Raw genomic sequence first — 18,648 nt, forward strand, 5'->3', positions numbered from 1 at the left:
TGTGTAATTTCTGATTTTACATTGTTTGCTTAAACTCCTTTTTCTTTATTAAGATTTCATTTATCTTAAGTGAACAAATATTTATTGTTCATATATTCTGTTCCAGGTACTATGCTAGGTGCTGGGGATACAATGGTGAGCAAACAAACCATAGTCCCTCTTAGTAGTATTTATTTCTTTAACAATAAAGTATTATGTTTCATTTAGTATTTTGCTCACTGCTTTTATCATCATTAGGCTGTACCACATGTTAACTTTATTTTAAAATTAGGCCTGGGGGGGAAACTTTTATAAATGTAGTTGTTTAAGAGAGTAATTTTTAAAAATTGGTGCTTAAATTAGCATATATGCTATGAGCCTAAGACTAACCAGGTATAAGAGGAGGTCAACAAATAATTAGTATTATTTTTGTTGTTATTATTATTTCTGCTTTAGAAATTTTGGTGGGGAGGTGAAAGTTTTAATGTCAAGTGATACTAGCCTCATGTGTGATGTGCAATAGAGGTTGGCTAGATTAGATGGGAATAAAATTGAAAATTGTTGTACATTTTAGCTTTTAGAATTTTTTCCTGCTGTATGTATAAATACATATATATATGTATATATAAATTCCAGAGATTCCTCAAAATTTTGACATAATTACAAACTTTATTAAAATAAAGGTTTAACCCTAGAATTTCTTTGCTACCTAAACATATGTTTTAAAACTTCAATAAATATTTTACATCAGCATGTTTTTTCCCCACATTTTAATATCTCTGAAATTGGAAAAATCTTTCAAACATCAGTAGTGTCCCAGAATTACAAGTGACAGCAGTTTTTTCTTAAAGTAATGCACTGTTCATGCTGACTTAGATTTAATGAATACAGTATTAATAGGTCTTTTTAGGTTTAGGAGAAGCACATACTTAAATGTATTGTGTAACTAGAATGAGCAGCTTTGAAGAGTCATGCACTCTTGAAAGATTTGTGAGCATTCAACGTAGTAGATTGATTTAAGTAATGGCTTTTATATTTGGTTGGTATTCTTTCAAAAGTTAGGTCAATATGAGGATTTGTAGATAAATTATATTTCTTAATTTTTGATGTAAGATTTTGCTTTTTTAAAACTTATAACTGAACAATACAGAAACTTTATCATTAATGGAATGACGTTTGCTAAATGTGCTCATTTTTTAAATTATTGAGTTTGGTATTGATATGAAGCATAGAGTATTACAAATGTGGCTGGATATTTAAAATTTATTTTTATTTTAAAAGTAGGATACTTTATCTAAAACAATTTGAACAATACAGTAGTAGTTCATAAAAGATGTGACAGTTCCTCCACTTCTGTTCCCCAGAGTAATATAGCATATTAATTTTGAATATGTACTTAATTACGTGCACTCAGTAAAATAAAAAATGGAAGTGGACATTTGCTAAGTTGCTTTAAAAAAAAAAAAGTCACCAGGAAAAACTAAAATATACTTGAGCAAAGCTTTGTATTTTAAGGAATTAAATCTAGATTTTTGAGGTATAATATATTTGAAAAAGAAATGCCAGTAGCCCCTCAGAAGTATAATTTTAGATCAATGTTGATTTTTGGTATTCAGTTTGGATATTTTTATTTCTGAATTACAAAGTTTCACTATTAGTAGCTTAATTTTCTCAGTTTGTAGTTTCACTTACTTTAAGCAATTTTTTATAATTTTAAAAGGAAAAAGCTTATATTAAAAAGTAAAAAGCTTTATAGAGCAACCTTCTTCAGATTAGAAAGTTTGAAATTTCTAAATACATACATTTATGAATTTGGACCTAATTTCTAGCGCAGGAAAATCAAGTTTTGGGGTTTGATGCAGGATAATTCAGATATTTTGAAGACCTAGGATACTTACGTTGGAAAAATATAAAATTCACCAAAATATAATCAAGGAGGAAAGTTATAACAAAGAAGGAAGATAACAATAAAGTTACTTCATTGGCAGTGAGCTGTCTTCAGGAGATTGTCAGTGTATATAACAACATAGAGGACCTTGTACATTCTGAAGGGTTACATGCAGAGAACTAAAACCCAAATTGTCCAACTGCCTTGGTGGACTTTTATGTATTTGGTAGTCTGCTAGACTGGATGTTTAAATGGCTCATTTTACTGTCCACTCAGACTTGAATTAACTTACTATTCTTATAGCATTTAAATATTAAAATATAAGAAATAAACTTTTAAATTGTAATTTGAAAGTCCAAAAGAGATGTTTTTCTTACCTGGAACCAGTGACTTTCAATCTCTGAATCTCTCCATATTTCACATTTCTAGGGCCATTGTCCAGTTGGCCTTCCCCAGCAATAATCTGCTTTTGGGAGGAGGGTGAGTGGGAAGCAGCTAGCTACTGAAGGCCGTTCACTGTGTGTTAGATACCTTTAGAGCAAAGTGGGAACCATGAACAGGGGAGCCAGTCAATTGCTATGTGCTGTAATCAGCATATATGCATATACAGTACCCCCATTTCATCATACAGATAAAGAGTATCAAATTTGTTGTCTCAAAACTGTGATAGTTATAACCATGACTTGTATGTCAGTGAGAAATTGCCTCCTGACCTTTAAGGATCTAGGTAAATTAAGCACTAACCCCTGTTCTAATATTGTAGGCATTCATTGTTCTTACCGGGATCTCTGAATTGCTTATATTTCTTGAGGCTGTAGCTTCTGCTAAATTAGTATAAAAGTGTTTTCATGACAAAGATAGTTCACTTCAAAAAGATTGTGGTGGATGATTCTGGAATCAACATGGAATCCTCATGGAACCTGATCTTATAAGGAAAAAACACACAAAACTAGTGATTATTGTTTAGGACAATAATAAAGTGCTTTGGGAACAGTAAAGTAAGAAGTTGATTTTTGGCAAGGAGAATTAGTGATGGTTTCATGATACAAGGAGACATTTCAACTCATTGTGGGCAGAGGAAACAGTGAGCAAGGGATAGTTAGGAAGAGCCTGGGGCTGTGGAGGTAGATTTAGGATAGATAAGAAAGCATCTTGCTAATAACATTGACTTTTGTGTTTAGAAAGATCTTAAAAGTTATTGAAGGCTTTTGAGCAGGGGAAGGGTAAGTCAGAGCTTTGCTCTAGGGAAAATGAGCCTTAATTCAGGGGAGTTAAGGAAATCACTCAAGAGGCTATTATGGTATTTAAGGTAGAAGAAATGAGAACTGGCAGCAGGGCAGGGTTAGTGGGAATGGGCATGAAGCTTTATGGACAATATTTGGTTATGGTTCTGTAGACATTATCTATTCATTCTCATCCTGCCTAGGTTCTGTATAGGTTTTCTAAATGGTTTTCCTAATTGCAGTTTTGCTTGCCCTTTCTAATTTGTCTAATCTATGCTATTAATAGTAGTCATGCTACGATGTAAATATTATTTTATTCCCATGATTAAAATCTTCATGCAACTTCCCCCTCACTCAAATTAAACCTAAATGTCCTTATGAAGTTTAAGGCATAGGTGATTTTGTCTCTGCTTAACTTGTTATTCAGCCTTTTGTTCCCTATGTTTTTCTGTTCTCCTAACTACCCAGTTCTCTCTGGTAGAGCATGCTTTTTCATCTCATTGATTTTGTGCATATTGTTCCCTCTCCCTGGAACAGAGACCTTTTAAAATACATGCTTAGGGTCATCTCTTCTATAAAACTTCCCTTGAAACCTTAGGTTAGATGTGACTTAGCCCACTTATAGTACTTAATGATTACTTCCATCATATATGAATTTTGCTATGCTATTATCTTTTTTTTAGATTGTGGGCTTCCTGAAGTTAACTAGACTCTTTTTCATATCCCTTTTCCTGTCACAAAGTAGCATACATATGGATGCACATTTGTATTAACATTTTTTCTTGAGTATATTTTTGCTATGACTAGAAGTCATGATGTACTAAGAATATGGATTCTGAAGCCAGAATGCCTGAGTTGAAATCCTGCTCTGCCACTTACTAGCTGTGCATTTATGGACAAATCATTAGTCTGTTTCTAAGTTGCCTCATTGATAATAAGATGGGGGGAAACAGTACTACCTAACTCAGAGTTGTTTTGAGGATTGATTTAATATGTCCAAAGTGCTTAGAACTATGGCATTTGTGGTTATGTGCTTCCTATTATTATGTGTTGTAGTTCAAATATGAATCTGTTCTCCTATTAATTGCTAAGGCATTTGCACAAATACTTCCAAAATCTGCTTAGAAAGTGGCATTCTTTTTTAACACTGTAGGTGTGTTGTGAACATTACTCCTGAAAAGTAGGCTTTAGGGTATTTATTCATTCACAAATAATTATTGAGCACCTGTTATATGCCAGACACTATTCTTGGTACTTGTGATACATATATTGTAAACAAATATGTGGGCAGACAGTAAATATAATAAATAAAATATATACAGGTTGAGTATCCCTTATCCAAAATCTTGGGACCAGAAGTCTTCTGGATTTTGGATTTTCTTTTTTTGGATTTTGGAATATTCGCAGAATGTATATGGTTGAGCATCTCTAACCCAAAAATTCAAAATCTGAAATGCTTTAATGAGCATTTCCCTTGAGCTTCATGTTGGTACTCAAAAAGTTTTGGAATTTTTGGAGCATTTTAGATTTTGAATTTTTGGATTAGGGGTGTTCAACTTATATTATGTTACTAGATTGTAAGGGCAATGCAAAAATAAGTAAAAGGGAAAGGAGAATAAGAGTTAAGTGTGGAGAAGTAGTTGGAATTTTATATAAGATGGTCAGGGTAAGGCTCATTTTGAGGGCGACTTTTGAAGGGAGTTAGCCATGCAGTATATAGAACAACATTCCAGGCAGAGGAATCTTGCAGTGCAAAGGCTTTTAAATAGAGTGTGTCCAGCCTTTTTACATACTAACAAGGAGGCCACTGTGGCTGGAGTAGACTGACCAAGGAGGGGAGGAGGAAGAGGGAATGAAGAGCAGATCACTATGGACCATTGTAAGGACTTTGGCCTTCACTCTTAGTCAAATCTGGAGCCAGTGCAGAGTTTTGAGCAGAGAAGTGACATTAGCAGACTGAAGTGTTAAAATTGTTCTATGCATGGCTGTGCTGAAAATGTTTTAGGTAAAGTAAGCTAGAAGCAGGGGTTATTGAAATCAGGTTAAGAGGTGATAGTGGTTTGGATTAGGTGAAAGCAGGAGGTATTCACATTCTTTTTGTATTTTGAAGGAACAACTGACAGGATTTCCTGACAGGGTATGGTGTGGGAGAGAAAGAAAGGAGTCAGTAGTGACTCAGGAGTTTGCCTAAGCAGCTAAGAGGATGGAATTTCATCACATCTGAGAGGGGGAAAGGCTGTGGGAGGAATAATTTGTAGGAAAGATCAGAAGTTTAGTTTTGGACATGCACAATGTTGTTGGCCAAGTGGAGGTGTGGAGTAGATTGTTGAATGGATGAGTCTGGGATCAGGAGATATAACTGTCATGTAGATAGTACTAAAAATCTCCAGAGTGGGTGAGAACACAACGTGTAGATAGGGAAGTGATAGGCTGAGCTGCTCAGTGCTCCAGCATTAAGCAGTTTGGGAAACCAGAAAAAAAATGAGCAGGGAAGATCAGTGAGATGAAAGAAAACCCAGGAACATTATTAAGGGGGAGTAATTGTGTGAGTTTTTTTATTTTTTATTTTTTTGGCAGCTGGACAGTGTGGGGATCTAAACCCTTGACCTTGGTGTTGTCAGTACCATGCTCTACTGAGTGAGCTAGCTAGCCAGCCCCCTGTGTGAAATACTCCTGATAGGCCAGTTAAGATGAGGTATGAGAATTGACTATTGGGTTTAGCAATATGGAGATCATTGGTGACCTTGATAAGAGCAGATTAGGTTTAGAGGTGGGGCTGAAAGCTTGATTGGAGTGTTTTTGAGAGATAATGGGAGGGAGACAACCCATTCAAATAATTTTATTGCAAAGTTGTTTTGCTTCCCATGGATTTATCACCCCTCTTCCCCTGGGTGATGAGTAGCAAAAGAATTACTCAAAGCCCATTTCTTCTGAGCAGTGAGAAGCCCTGAAGGGGTTAATTTCCCTGAACCCTCAAGAGTGAGGGTTCTTTGGGAAATTGACCATGAATTGGGGTTCTCTCCCCACATTTATTTTCCAGACCAGAAAGTTACAGAAAAAGAACATTGGTAGGGTAATAGTTTAACAATAGAGGCTGGTAACAAGCAAAGTGACATTCCATATGCAGTTTGCAAAAGATTAAGTTGATACACCAACAAAAGCTTGATCTTAGCAAACATTCTATTTCCCTACAGCAGTTTCTCAGTATCTTTACATGTTAATTAGTAACTTGTCTGTCCTTGAGCCAGCAGCCTTGCCATGCTACAATTCTTTATCTTACAACAGAGACTATATAGCCTGGTGAAAATTTCCTGTCTTGCAAGGTCAACATTTTATATGTACTTTTAAGAAGTTAGGCTAAACCTGAAACTACTAGAAACTAGGCCCTGTGAAATATATTTGCTTTATAGTATACTCCACAGCAAAGAACAGCAAATAAATGATGGTGGGAATTAGGAGGATAAGGAGTAAAGAAAAATTTTTTTTTTTTTTTTTTTTTAAAGATGACCGGTAAGGGGATCTTAACCCTTGACTTGGTGTTGTCAGCACCACGCTCAGCCAGTGAGCGAACCGGCCATCCGTATATGGGATCCGAACCCGGGGCCTTGGTGTTATCAGCACCGCACTCTACCGAGTGAGCCACGGGCCGGCCCAGAAAATTTTTTAAGATGAGAGGAAATGTCAGCATATTTATGTTTGTGGGAATGCTCTATTACTGAGTAAAAAGTTGATGTAACTGTAGTTGATGGGGAAAGGGGGAATTGCTGAAGCGATGTCCTTGAGTAGGTAAACATGGAGAATCTGGTATGTAAATAGATGACAGCATGGATAGTTCATCTGTGATAACAGGTGGGAGTTCAGGTGTGTACATGTACATGCTAGTAAGTAGGTAACTGTGGTGGGACTCCAGAAATACACTGTTGCTTCAGTTTTATGAACCAAGGTCATTGAAGGTGAGAGTGAGGGAGAACTCAGTGAAGGGTTGAGGAGAGAGAAGATATGAGATTGTTAACTGGAAGAGTCTGAGAGTGAATAGCCCAGGGAAGTGTAATATTGTCTGGCAGCATTAATAGTGTACATGAGACAAGCCAGCATGGTTGTGCATTTTTCTGTAACCTTATTTTCATCCTCATGTGTGTATAGGCACAGATTTGATGGGAATTGCATTTAACCAGTGAAGTTGATTTTTTTTTTTTAAATGTACAGTGAAGCCAGAGAGAGGCTAGAGAATCAATTGTATACGAGGGAGTGATTATAATTATTATAACTGAAGCTGGGTAATGATGGGATAGAGGATATCAAAGGGCTGAGAGACAGTGAAAAGTGGTAGGATCAATAAATTGGAAATCCTGGTGGAGTCAGAGAATCTTTTGGAGTAAGTGTAATATATGTAAATGTCTTCTAGTTCATCAAGAACTGTAAGGAATATAATTAGCTAAGATTTGACAATGTTAAGTGATGTCTAGGTGTTTTTTTGTGTTCTCTATTTTCAGATAGTTGAAATATTTTATTTTTTAAAAAAGGCAAATAGGCAGTTTTGTGAATGGCTGAAGAAGCAATATTGGGTAGAGAATTTTCTCCTCTAATAAAAGGGAATATTTAAAGTGCCTCTGGAAGTATCTCAAGGCCAGAGAGACTGCCTCAATTGTTATCTGTTATGTGACTGTACAGTATAAGCTCAAGCATCTTATGGTCTAAGAGAGGTCTTTCTCACTGTTCTGGTCCTTACTAATGCCATCCCACAACACTGCCTTCATCCCTAAAGCTCTTTGCATATCTCTATTATATTACTCAGATGTTCTCCCCATCCTGAGTTTCTTGGGGAAAATCAACCACTGAGTGCTTATTAGTAGGTGTCAGCCACTTTGCTAATAAGCACTCTGTTTACATCAATGTTAATCCTCACAGCAATAAAAGTACAGTTGACCCTTCATTAGCGTGGGGCTTAAGGGTGTTGACACCACCCCCACTGCAATTGAAAATCCATGTGTAACTTTTGATTCCCCAAAACTTTACTGCTAATAGCCTACTGTTGACTGGAAGCTTTACCGATAAACATAAACAATCAACATGAATTTTGTATGTTACACGTATTTTATACTGTAGTCTTAAAAGTAGAGAAAAGAAAATGTTATTAAGAAAATCATAAGGAAGAGAAAATACATTTACAGTACTGTATGTTTATTTATCAGAAACAGAATTTGTGTGTCAGTAGACCCATGTATTTCAAACCTGTGTTGTACAAGGGTCAGCTGTAAATGCAGTCGGCTCTCGGTATCCATGGGCTGTGCATCCATGGATTCAACCAACAGTGGATCAAAAATATTGTCTTTACTGAAAATGTATGAACTTTTTTCTTTTTATTTCCTAAATAGTATAACAACTGTTTACATGGCATTTACATTGTATTAGTTATTATAAGTAATCTAGATATAATTAAAGTATATTGGAATATGTGCATAGGTTACATGGAAATACTATGCCATTTTACATTAGGGACATGAGCATTCTTGGTTTTTGGTATCCTCAGGACATCCTGGAACCAATCCCTTATGGATACTGAGTGACAACTGTGCTATTATCCCCATTTTACAGATGGGGGAAGCAGAGGCTAGAATTACCTGCCTTAGGCCATGCAAATGAAAAAGTGGCTTAACAGAGATTTGAACCCAGCCACATTTCCGGACTGCAGAGCACTGCCTGACTCTTTTTTTTTGTTTGTTTTTGGGGTGGCTGGTTGGCATGGGGATCTAAGTCCACCTGACTCTTTAAATAGATTTTTTTATCATTTAGTTTTTCCTTTTATCAGTTACATGGACATGGTTTAGTGAGTTCATTAATACAACAAATGTCACAAAAAAGTCTCCTGCTCTGTGTTTTCTTTTATTTGCTACTCTCCGGAAACACTTTAAAATCATTTAGTTGTTTCTTTTCATGTTTACCTTTCTAAGGTCTAGTTTTTTTTGTATGGGCATCTGAACCCTCAACCTTGGTGTTATAACACCATGTTCTAACCAACTGAGCTAACTGGCCAGCCCAGGTACAGTCTTACAACGTTATTTTTTTCCTTAATTTCTTTGGAGTTAATTGCTGAAAGTGAAGATTTAATTTCTTTTACCTGCTCCTTCTCACTTCACACATATATACTTCCCACTTCCATTGCCCAATTTCCCAAGTATAATTATATTGAAATTTTGTTCTGGTCAACATTTGATATATATACTGTCTCTGTGAATGCTGTCTTTTCATTTAATTTTCCACATACTTATTACCGATTAAATGCCAAATTTTTGTTGTTTATGTGTCATTGCAGTATGTTGAGATACATTAGGTCTTCTATCAATTTAATGTTTTAAAAAATCTCTGTGGAGCTTTCTTGACAGCTCCATTCTGGACTGGTTGCTCTCTAGACCTGCCTTCTTATGATGAAGATGGAAATCATCATCATTCTGGATTTCACATTATTGTGTTGGATCCTTAGTTTTCTAGATACCATGTCATGCTGTTTCTTGGTTTACTTCATTGTTTTGGTGGAATGAGAGAAAAATAGCAAGTACATTTTGTACCTTCAGTCCCTGATGTGTTTATTTTATCCATTTACTTAATGTACAGTTTGGGTATATAGTTCAAGGTTGAAAATAATTGGTCTCTTCAAATTCCGAAGCATTTTCTCATTGATTTCTCATGACAGTTGTTAATAAGTCTGAAGCCCTCTTTGTATATTGCCTGTTTTGTGTCCATGGAATTTTGTAGGATTTTCTCTTTGATTCCAGAATTATGCAGTTTTACTATGATGTGCCATGCATTGGGTCTGTTTGCCAACCCTTTTATTGGCCACTCTCAGCAACCCTTATGAGCTCTCTCAGTTTGAAGACTAGTATCCTTTAATTCTGGGAATATTTATCTATTTTTTGTTTTTCCTTTTTTTTTTTTTTTTTTGGTAGCTTGCCAGTATTGGGATCCTAACCCATGACCTTGGTGTTATAGGGCTGCACTCTAATCAAGTGAGCTAACTAGCCAGCCTCTATTTACTTATTGTGGTCAAACATACATAAAATTTACCACTTTAATGCATATGATACAGTGGCATTAAGTACATTTATAGTGTTGTGCAACCATCATCACTACCCACTTCTAGAACTTTTTTTTTTATCATCCCAAACAGAAATTCTGTACCCTTTAAACAGTAACTTTCCTTTGTTCCTTCTCCCAGTTCCTATCTACTTTCTGGGTTGCTGAATTTGATCGATACTAGGTACCTCATATAAATGGAATCATATAATAATATTTTTGTGTGTGTGTCCAGCTTATTTCAGTTCTCATGTTTTCGTGGTTCATCCATCCATTGATGGACATTAGGGTTGTTTTTACCTTTTGACAATTGAGAATAATGCTGCTGTGAATGTTGGTGTGTAAGTGTCTGAGTCCCTGCTTTTCTCTTCTTTTGCTTTCACTTCTTTTGGGTATACACCTAGAAGTGAAATTGCAGGATTGTATGGTAATTCTGTGTTCAACTTCTTTTGTTTTTTAAGAGATGACCGGTAAGGGGATCTTAACCCTTCACTTGGTGATGTCAGTACCACGTCTCCCAAGTGAGCTAACCGATCCGAACCCGTGGCCTTGGTGTTATCAGTACCACACTCTCCCAAGTGAGCCACAGGCCGGCCCTTATGTTCAGTTTCTTGAAGAACTGTTTTCTACAGTGACTGCACCATACATTCCCATCAGCAGTGCACAAGGGTACCAGTTTCTCTGCATCCTCACCAGTGCTTGTTATTTTCCATTTTGGGAAATGTTTTTGACTTAAAATTATTGCTGATTTCTTCTCTGTTTTCTATGGTTTAAAAAAAAATTTTTCTTTTTTAAACTCTGCTCATTTTAGACTTTGGACTTCTCATACTACTTTCTTATTACGTTTTTCCTTTTTTTCTATCTTGAACAGTGCAGCTTCTTTTAAAAAAGTGTGTCAAATGTTGCCATCATTGAATCAGTAGTTTTTTGTGTGCAGAATGTTTCAGCTACTGAAAAAAATTACTATAATCACTCAGGATGTGGAGATTTTAATAAAGTAATTGGGCATATTTTCCTCCAGTTTCTTCAACTTCGAAAGTCCTAGGTCAGTTAGATAATTGTGAGTTTTTTTTAAATAACTTTTTTTGGAGAGTTGGGACTGTAGTAAACTATAGTTTTGTTTTTAAAAGACATTTCCAGTTCATCTTAGTTTCATCATATGTAGATGCCGAGATTCACAGGAAGTGTTATCCACTTAGTAGTGTTGACATGTTCATTTTCCACATGTTCAGATAGTCCTTGGACCAAAGTACAAATTGTTCTTATTTTTGAGAGTATGAGATATAGAAAAACTCTTTCCAAATAATTATATACTTATTCGATTGGTAGTTTTAATGTAGCAGTAACTCTGGGGCATACTTCAAAACACTAGTGAAAATAATCTGTATATAAAATAGCACAAAATAGGCAAATACCAGAATATTGAAAGCCAATGTTGTAAGCATTGTTAAAAGATGCTTTGGGCCTCACCTTCAAACTCAAGATTCTCCGGGATGAAACCTGTGTACTAAAGTGTACAGTGATTTTGCACCTCCTGTGGCTGTGCCAACTCATTTTTTATATTTCAGTAGTAGAAATTTTAAAGCCTTAATCATTTACATATGTATATTCCAGTCTCCTTCAATTAAAAATGGTACTGTTATTGTCTCCTTTTCTGTATACCATATGAGTTGGTCCCTGGGTCTGTGTGAAAAGGGGATTTTTTTCTCCTTTCCACCTTTCTTAACACACAGAAGGCTACGCCCAAGAAAAAAATTCTAGGTCAGATCTCCACAGCACATTATTCTGCACAACTGGAAGTGATTCATGAGAGAGATTTTAATGCTAATGAGTATTTATTTATTTTTAAAATGAATTGTGCATTTTTGAATTTTTTCCCTTTTTTAAAATATGTATATATATGTACATGCTATTTCTCCTTTTGTGAGGCTTTGATCTTGCAATTCTGATTTTCCCAGCCTCATTATATTTTAGGAACCAGTGTGATCTTAGACAAAAGGGATTGTGTGTCACAGGGGTTCTCAACTGGGTGCAGTGTTCCCCCTATGGTTCATTAGCAAAGTCTAAAGACACTTATGGTTGTCAGCACTTGGAGTGGGAGGTGCTGCTGACATCAAGTGGATGTTGCAAATATGCTGCAGTGCACTAGAGAGCTCACCACAAAACAGGATTCTCTGGTCCAAAATGTCAGTAGTGCTGACTTTGAGAAACTCATTTATTACTTATATTAAGCACCTTCTCCAAGTTTTTACTTAAGTCCAGTACCTTTCCACTTTCTTTTTCTATACTTATCTTTTTTAAGGTCCACCTTAAAGTTCCAACTTTGTCCTGAAGCCTTTCCTTGATGGCCCTAAACCTTCATTGATCTTTCTCTAGATTCTTTTGTACAATCACTATAATCTGGGCAATTAATAGTTTATTATGTCTTATTTTCTATTTAATATCTGTATATCTTGTTTTTCAAAGTAATTTTGTTAGTCTGGGATCAACGTTTTATATTTCTTTAGAGCTTTTTAAGTACTGTTGACCTTGATGTTATGGGCTGAGTTGGTAGAGTGAAAAAAATGGCCCAGGGCTTACCTAGTAGGTTCTGGCAAGCGCAGGATGAAGGAATGGACCAATCCTGTTGATGGTAGGTTGGAATTGATATCATCTGGATTGTGGAGGAAGTGGTAGCAACAGTGGCAAAAATGGTGAGAATAGTGACTCCCTAGTAGCAGGGAGGAAAGTAGATCCACCATGGCCGTTAAGCTAGTGCTAGTTTAAAAAACCCCAATACCTTCAGTTGGCTGTCTTCATTCAGTCTGAGCCATGCTGTGTCTGAGTTGAGTCTTTGGTTGTTCAGCTGCTTATGTGGAAGAAAAGGGTTCATGTTGGTATGCTAATAGATTATAGAGAGATTTTCAGTAAGGACTCAAGGCTAAGAGTTAAACATAAGCCAGGTTAACCAGAACACACTATTTCTTGTATCTCTTTTTGTTTTAATTGATGTGGAGAGGGAGGTGAAGTGGATAGTAACTTTAATTTTAGGCATGTTAGAATCCTTATCATGAATATACAGGTTGCCAAGAAAGGAACCCAAGTTTACACTGAGCTACTATGTGAAAGTTTGTGTTACCTTTGGAAGCTTTCTTTTCCATCTGATTGGATCCTTTATGTGTACAACCATCATTAGATATTTAGCACTCTAATTTGAAAAATTCAATTTCATTGGCAAATACTTTCCTTTTAGAATTTGTGTCAGAACTTTATTGCTTCAGCAGGTACCGTGCCATCTTCAGATATGTTTCTGAGCAAGAAAATATGTAGCATTTTAAGGATAATTTTAAAATAGGAACAATTATAAATATTTGTCACTTAGCATTACTTCATTATATCAGAAACAATTTTTATCTTGAAGCAGTCAGTACAAAATTAGAATCCAAAAGTTATGTTCATACTTGTGTGTCACTTAGTAATTTAAATTTTCCATAATACCAGAAGAGTAAGAAATAGTCAAGTAATCTTAAATAAATAGGTGGGGATGGGGCTGTATCCTTAGCTGGGGACAATTTTTGTGTCTCAGGGAACATTTGGCCACGTTTGGAGACATCTGTGATTGTCACAACTATGGTTGGGTGGCTGTGCTACCCGTTTCTAGTACGTAGAGGCTGCTCAGTATCTGACAATACACAGGACATCCCCCTATGACAAAGAATTATCTGGCTTAGTAGTGCCAAAGTTGAGGAACCCCCAGGATGAGGGATTGCAAAGGACCTATTAACACACAAAAGAAATGTTTTGTAGCCAGTAAACATAGGTTAAAAAAACCCTCAATTTCACTAGCAATGAAGTAAGCGCAAATTATTTTTCTACTGTCAGATTGACAGAATATTTGAAAGATTATAATACTCAAACAGGTGTTTCTGTACACTACTGATGGCTCTGTAAAGTAAGTGGTACATTGTATCTGGGGGGGGGTTGAGGGTCTAATCAAAAGTCTTGATGTACATATACTTCATACTTTTGATTCAGTAATTCCACTCATAGAAATATATCTTACAGTGATAGATTCTTGCAAAGTTTATTATTAGTATGTTAACCACAGAATTATTTGTAATTGTAATGAGCTGGAAGTGACCTAAATCTTTTTTTTAAATGGCAGTTATTCAATTAATTATGGCACAAACGTGTGATGGAATTAAATCTTGCTTTCAAAGACTATTTGTCCTATGAATATACCTGCAGTGACTAAACTGGGGGAAAGGGGGATACAAACTAGGATGTAAAATTTTAATAAAGTGGAATAGAATATAGATTGATGAAAAATGTACCATTAGTACTTTAATGATGATCACTGACTAGGTAGATTATGGATAATTTTCATTTTGGTATGTTTCTGTGTTTTGTGATTTTTTGCAATGACTATTATTCATATAATGAGAAAAGGAAAAAAAACCCAACAACAGATGCTATCTTTATTTTTGAACCCTAGTAAAATTTTGGAGTAGTCCTGATATTTTTTAGACTATTTACTGACTACTCTGTCCTTTCCCATATACCAGGTTTCCATATATATACATATATGGGTCTGCTCTCTGTTCTGTCCCACTGATTTATTTTAATATTCAATTAATCAGTAAAATATAATATGTAGTATGATAATGCAAAAACAATCTTCTCTTATTTGGGGCTCCACTTATAGAGGTTTTCTGAGTTAGTAATTTGTATCTTAAAATTAGTTCTTAAAAATGTTATGATTTTGTACAAACAATTCATTGTGTGTTCTTATTTTTGCCAATCATTGACTCACTTAATTCAGTATTTAAGTTTACTTGTTTTGTTTGTCTCAGTCATATAATTAAGACTGAGTTCTCTGACACTGATTCACGTATCTGCCTTTTGAAGATACTTTAAAGTTTGTAAGGATATTTTATAATGCCTATTCAAATTTTTTGTTTTATAAGCCTGTCACCTTTCCTGAGTGATCAACCCCATTAAATTTCTTTTTATTCAATTCATTCTTCTCATATTCCCCTTTAAGTTTACAAATGATGCAATATTTGCTATCCCTTGGAGTAGCTAGTAGAAGTAGGGCTCTGTAGTAGCTTCCTCACAGTTGTGTGTGGAATGCAGTTAGGCTGAATGGAGTAAGTAATCTTAATAGAATTTGGAACAGCAGCAAGTGAAGGCAGTAGGAGGCAGCAAGTGAAGGTGGTGACCAGTTGGTTACTAAATTGTTTTAGAACCAAGTGGGAACAGAACAGATGGGTTTTCTCCTTGAGACTCTGAAAAATAACTTTAACCTTTAGAGAATTTTGAGGGAAACCTTTAGAGAATTTTAGTATGGGTTTGTGAGTTTCTGTGGAGAAAAAAGAGATCAGTGTGGAGTTTAGCAGGGGGATATATTTATTAGTGATATGAGTTGTTTTGTCATCCTAGAGGAGAAACTGCAAAAAGTGAAAAAATGGAATGGAAAGAGAACAAAAGGAAGTGAAAGGAGGTGAGGCTACTTGAATTAATGGGTATTGAATTTCAGTAAATTCTTGAGTTAAATTTCAGCAAAATACATTTAAATTATGAGTATGTATTTTTTTCGAGGGGAATTTTATGTGGAGAAATTGATTCTAAGTTGAAAATGTACTTATGTTTAATGAGCATCTGAAAACTAAGGGCTGAATTTTTTTTCAAGGGGGGGGGTTGGTCTTTTCTAGTTTCTATTCATCTAATGAGTGTGTTCCTTAGAAAATTATTTTTGTTGTCAAATTTTTAGTTGATTTGCTCTGGGCCTGTTTTTGTGCCTGAATTGTGTAATATTCAGGGAACTGTTTTCTGTTTTTGTTTTCATCAAATAGTTCTGTTCCAACAAAAATCTGTGTCTTTTACCCTTTATAGAGGCTTCACCTCCCTCCCCGTTCATGTATGCACTAGCATCACTTGAATTGCATCTCTTAAATCTAATTTAGAGTAGCTCTGCTTGATAGATTTGAAAGTTAAAATACAGTGTGTACATAATCCATGTCAGTGTATGGGACTTAATTCCTGTCTCAGGACTTAGTGTCTTTGGAGCTCACCATGATTTCCCTTACCTGGGGTCCAACATTTCTTGTCTGGCTATTCCCATTAATGTGCCTTTTTTTGATGTCATAGATGTCATGTCAAGTGGTTAATGGAAAGATGGGGTTAAAAAAAAAACAAAAACCCTTGTATATGGAAATCTGAATTCATGAAACATGAATTAGTGGGTGATTATTAAAACTATAAAAAAAGAATTCTTAAGAAAAGTGTAAGACTCCTATTTTGGTATAACCTTCCCTGGTGTGTTTAAGTGTTAGTTAGAAATGCATGTGGGGAATTTCATAAAATTTAAAGATAAATTTTAAGAACCATTGGCAATTACTTATTAATTAATTGTTAATCAGAAATTAATATTAGGCGTATCAAAAATTATAAATGTGCTGCTTCTGCTTGTTAAATCTCAAATTCCCCTTCTCAAAATAGACTATAAAAAGGAGGGAAAAAGTGATCATGCAAATAGTTTTTAATAATCATCCTCACCAATATTTTTTATAATGTTTATAAAATTTACATACAATTCAATTCACTTTAATAGAATTGTTGGTTCATGTGTCAGCTCTTTGTTTAATTCTTTTGAGGAAATGCTCAACTACTTTCCACAGCAGCTACACCATTTTATACTTCCACCAGCAATGTATGAGATTTCCAATTTCTCCACATTCTCACCAACACTTGTTATTGTCTTTTTGATTATATCCCCCCAGTGGGTGTGATATTGGTATCTCATTGTGGTTTTGGTTTGCATTTCCCTAGTGGATAATAATATGGAGCATCTTTTCATGTGCTTATTGGCCATTTGTATGTATATATTCTTTGGAGAAATGCCTATTCAAGTTTTTTGCCCATTTTTAAAACTTTTTTTATTGTGGTAAAATGTACATAACATAAACTTTATCATTTTAAGTGTACAATTCGTTGGCATTAAGTGCATTCACAATATTATACTACCATCCATCTCCAGAACTTTTTTATCTACCCAAACTGAAACTGTACGCATTAGACAGTAACTACCCACACCTCACTCCCCTCAGCCCCTGACAACTGCTGTTCTACTTTTTGTTTCTGAATTTGACTATTCTAGATATGACATATGAGTGGAATCGTACAATATTTGTTCTTTTGTGTCTGGCTGATTTCACTTTGCATAATGTCTTCAAGGTTAAATCCATGTTGTAGCATGTCAGAATTTATTTTAAAGGCTGAGTAATGTTCCCTTGTATGTATGTATGTATGTATCACATTTTGTTTATCCATTCATCTGTTGATGGACATATTTTGTTTTTACCTTTTGGCTGTTGTGAAATAATGCTGCTTTCAACATTGATGTGCAAATGTCTGATTGAGTCCCTGCTTTCAGTTCTTTTGGGAATCTCTCCATAAATGGAATTGTTAGATCATACAGTAATTTTTTTTTTTTTTTGAGAAATTATACCAGTATTCCACAGTGGCCACACCATTCCCAGCAGCAGTGCACAAGGGTTCCAGTTCCTCTACATCCTTGCCAGCCAATACCAGTTTTTGTTTTTTTTGGATAATAACCTAATGGATGTGAAGTGGTATGTCATTGTGGTTTTGATCTGTTTTTTTCCTAAGACTAGTGATGTTTGGCATCTTTTCATGTGCCTATTGTCTATTTGTATATCTTCTTTGGAGAAATATCTATTTGAGTACTTTGCCCATTTTATAATTGGGTTGTCTTTTTTGTTGATGAGTTGTAGGAGTTCTTTATAAATTCTGAATATTAACTCCTTATCAGATATAAGATTTGCAAATATTTTTTTCCCATTCTGTGGATTACCTTTTTATACTCTCTTGATAGTGTCCTTTGATGCACAAAAGTTTTTAATTTTGATGTAGTTCAATTTATTTCTTTTGTTGCTCATGCTTTTGGTGTCACATAATATCTTTTATGTCAACACTGATTGCTTTCAGAATGTCTTGGGAATGTATCAGGAACCTTCCAGGCTCACAATGAAGAATATAAAAATTTTCCAGACTTAGTTTTTTGCTTAGAAGTTCACATTTTATCATTGGCAACAGATATTGTCAGTTGTTTCTCTTGAAATGACGGGCTCACTTTATTCATTTTCGAGAAAATGTCTACCACATTTTTCTGGTCTAAATAAGCGTTACTTGTATGGCAGTCCTTTCAGGTAAAAACTGTGTTCTGTGAAAAATAGCAAGTTCAGCTGACAACAGTATTCAAATGTTGTTCCTTGAGACCGCCATACTACTTTGATATGTAGCAGATTTCTCATTTTGTTACACAGAATATTAACAAGATGTGTATTCAAGGGTTGAGATTTAATGAAATTAGTATTGGGTTTTTTTTTTTTTTTTTTTTGGTGGCTGGCATGTACAGGGATCTGAACCTAAGACCTTGGGGTTATAAGGCTACACTCTAATATATTTCTTTATTATACTCTAAGT

General features: G+C 35.1%; 1 protein-coding gene across 3 annotated transcripts in view; it reads left to right on the plus strand.

The window, feature by feature from the left end:
• Nucleotides 1–18,648, plus strand: part of PPP4R2 (protein phosphatase 4 regulatory subunit 2) — a 57,830-nt gene that overhangs the window by 21,473 nt on the left and 17,709 nt on the right. The gene's annotated exons all lie outside the window — the stretch shown is intronic.

The sequence above is a fragment of the Cynocephalus volans genome, chromosome 11, assembly GCF_027409185.1.
Source record: "Cynocephalus volans isolate mCynVol1 chromosome 11, mCynVol1.pri, whole genome shotgun sequence".
NCBI classification, from domain to species: Eukaryota; Metazoa; Chordata; class Mammalia; order Dermoptera; family Cynocephalidae; genus Cynocephalus; species Cynocephalus volans.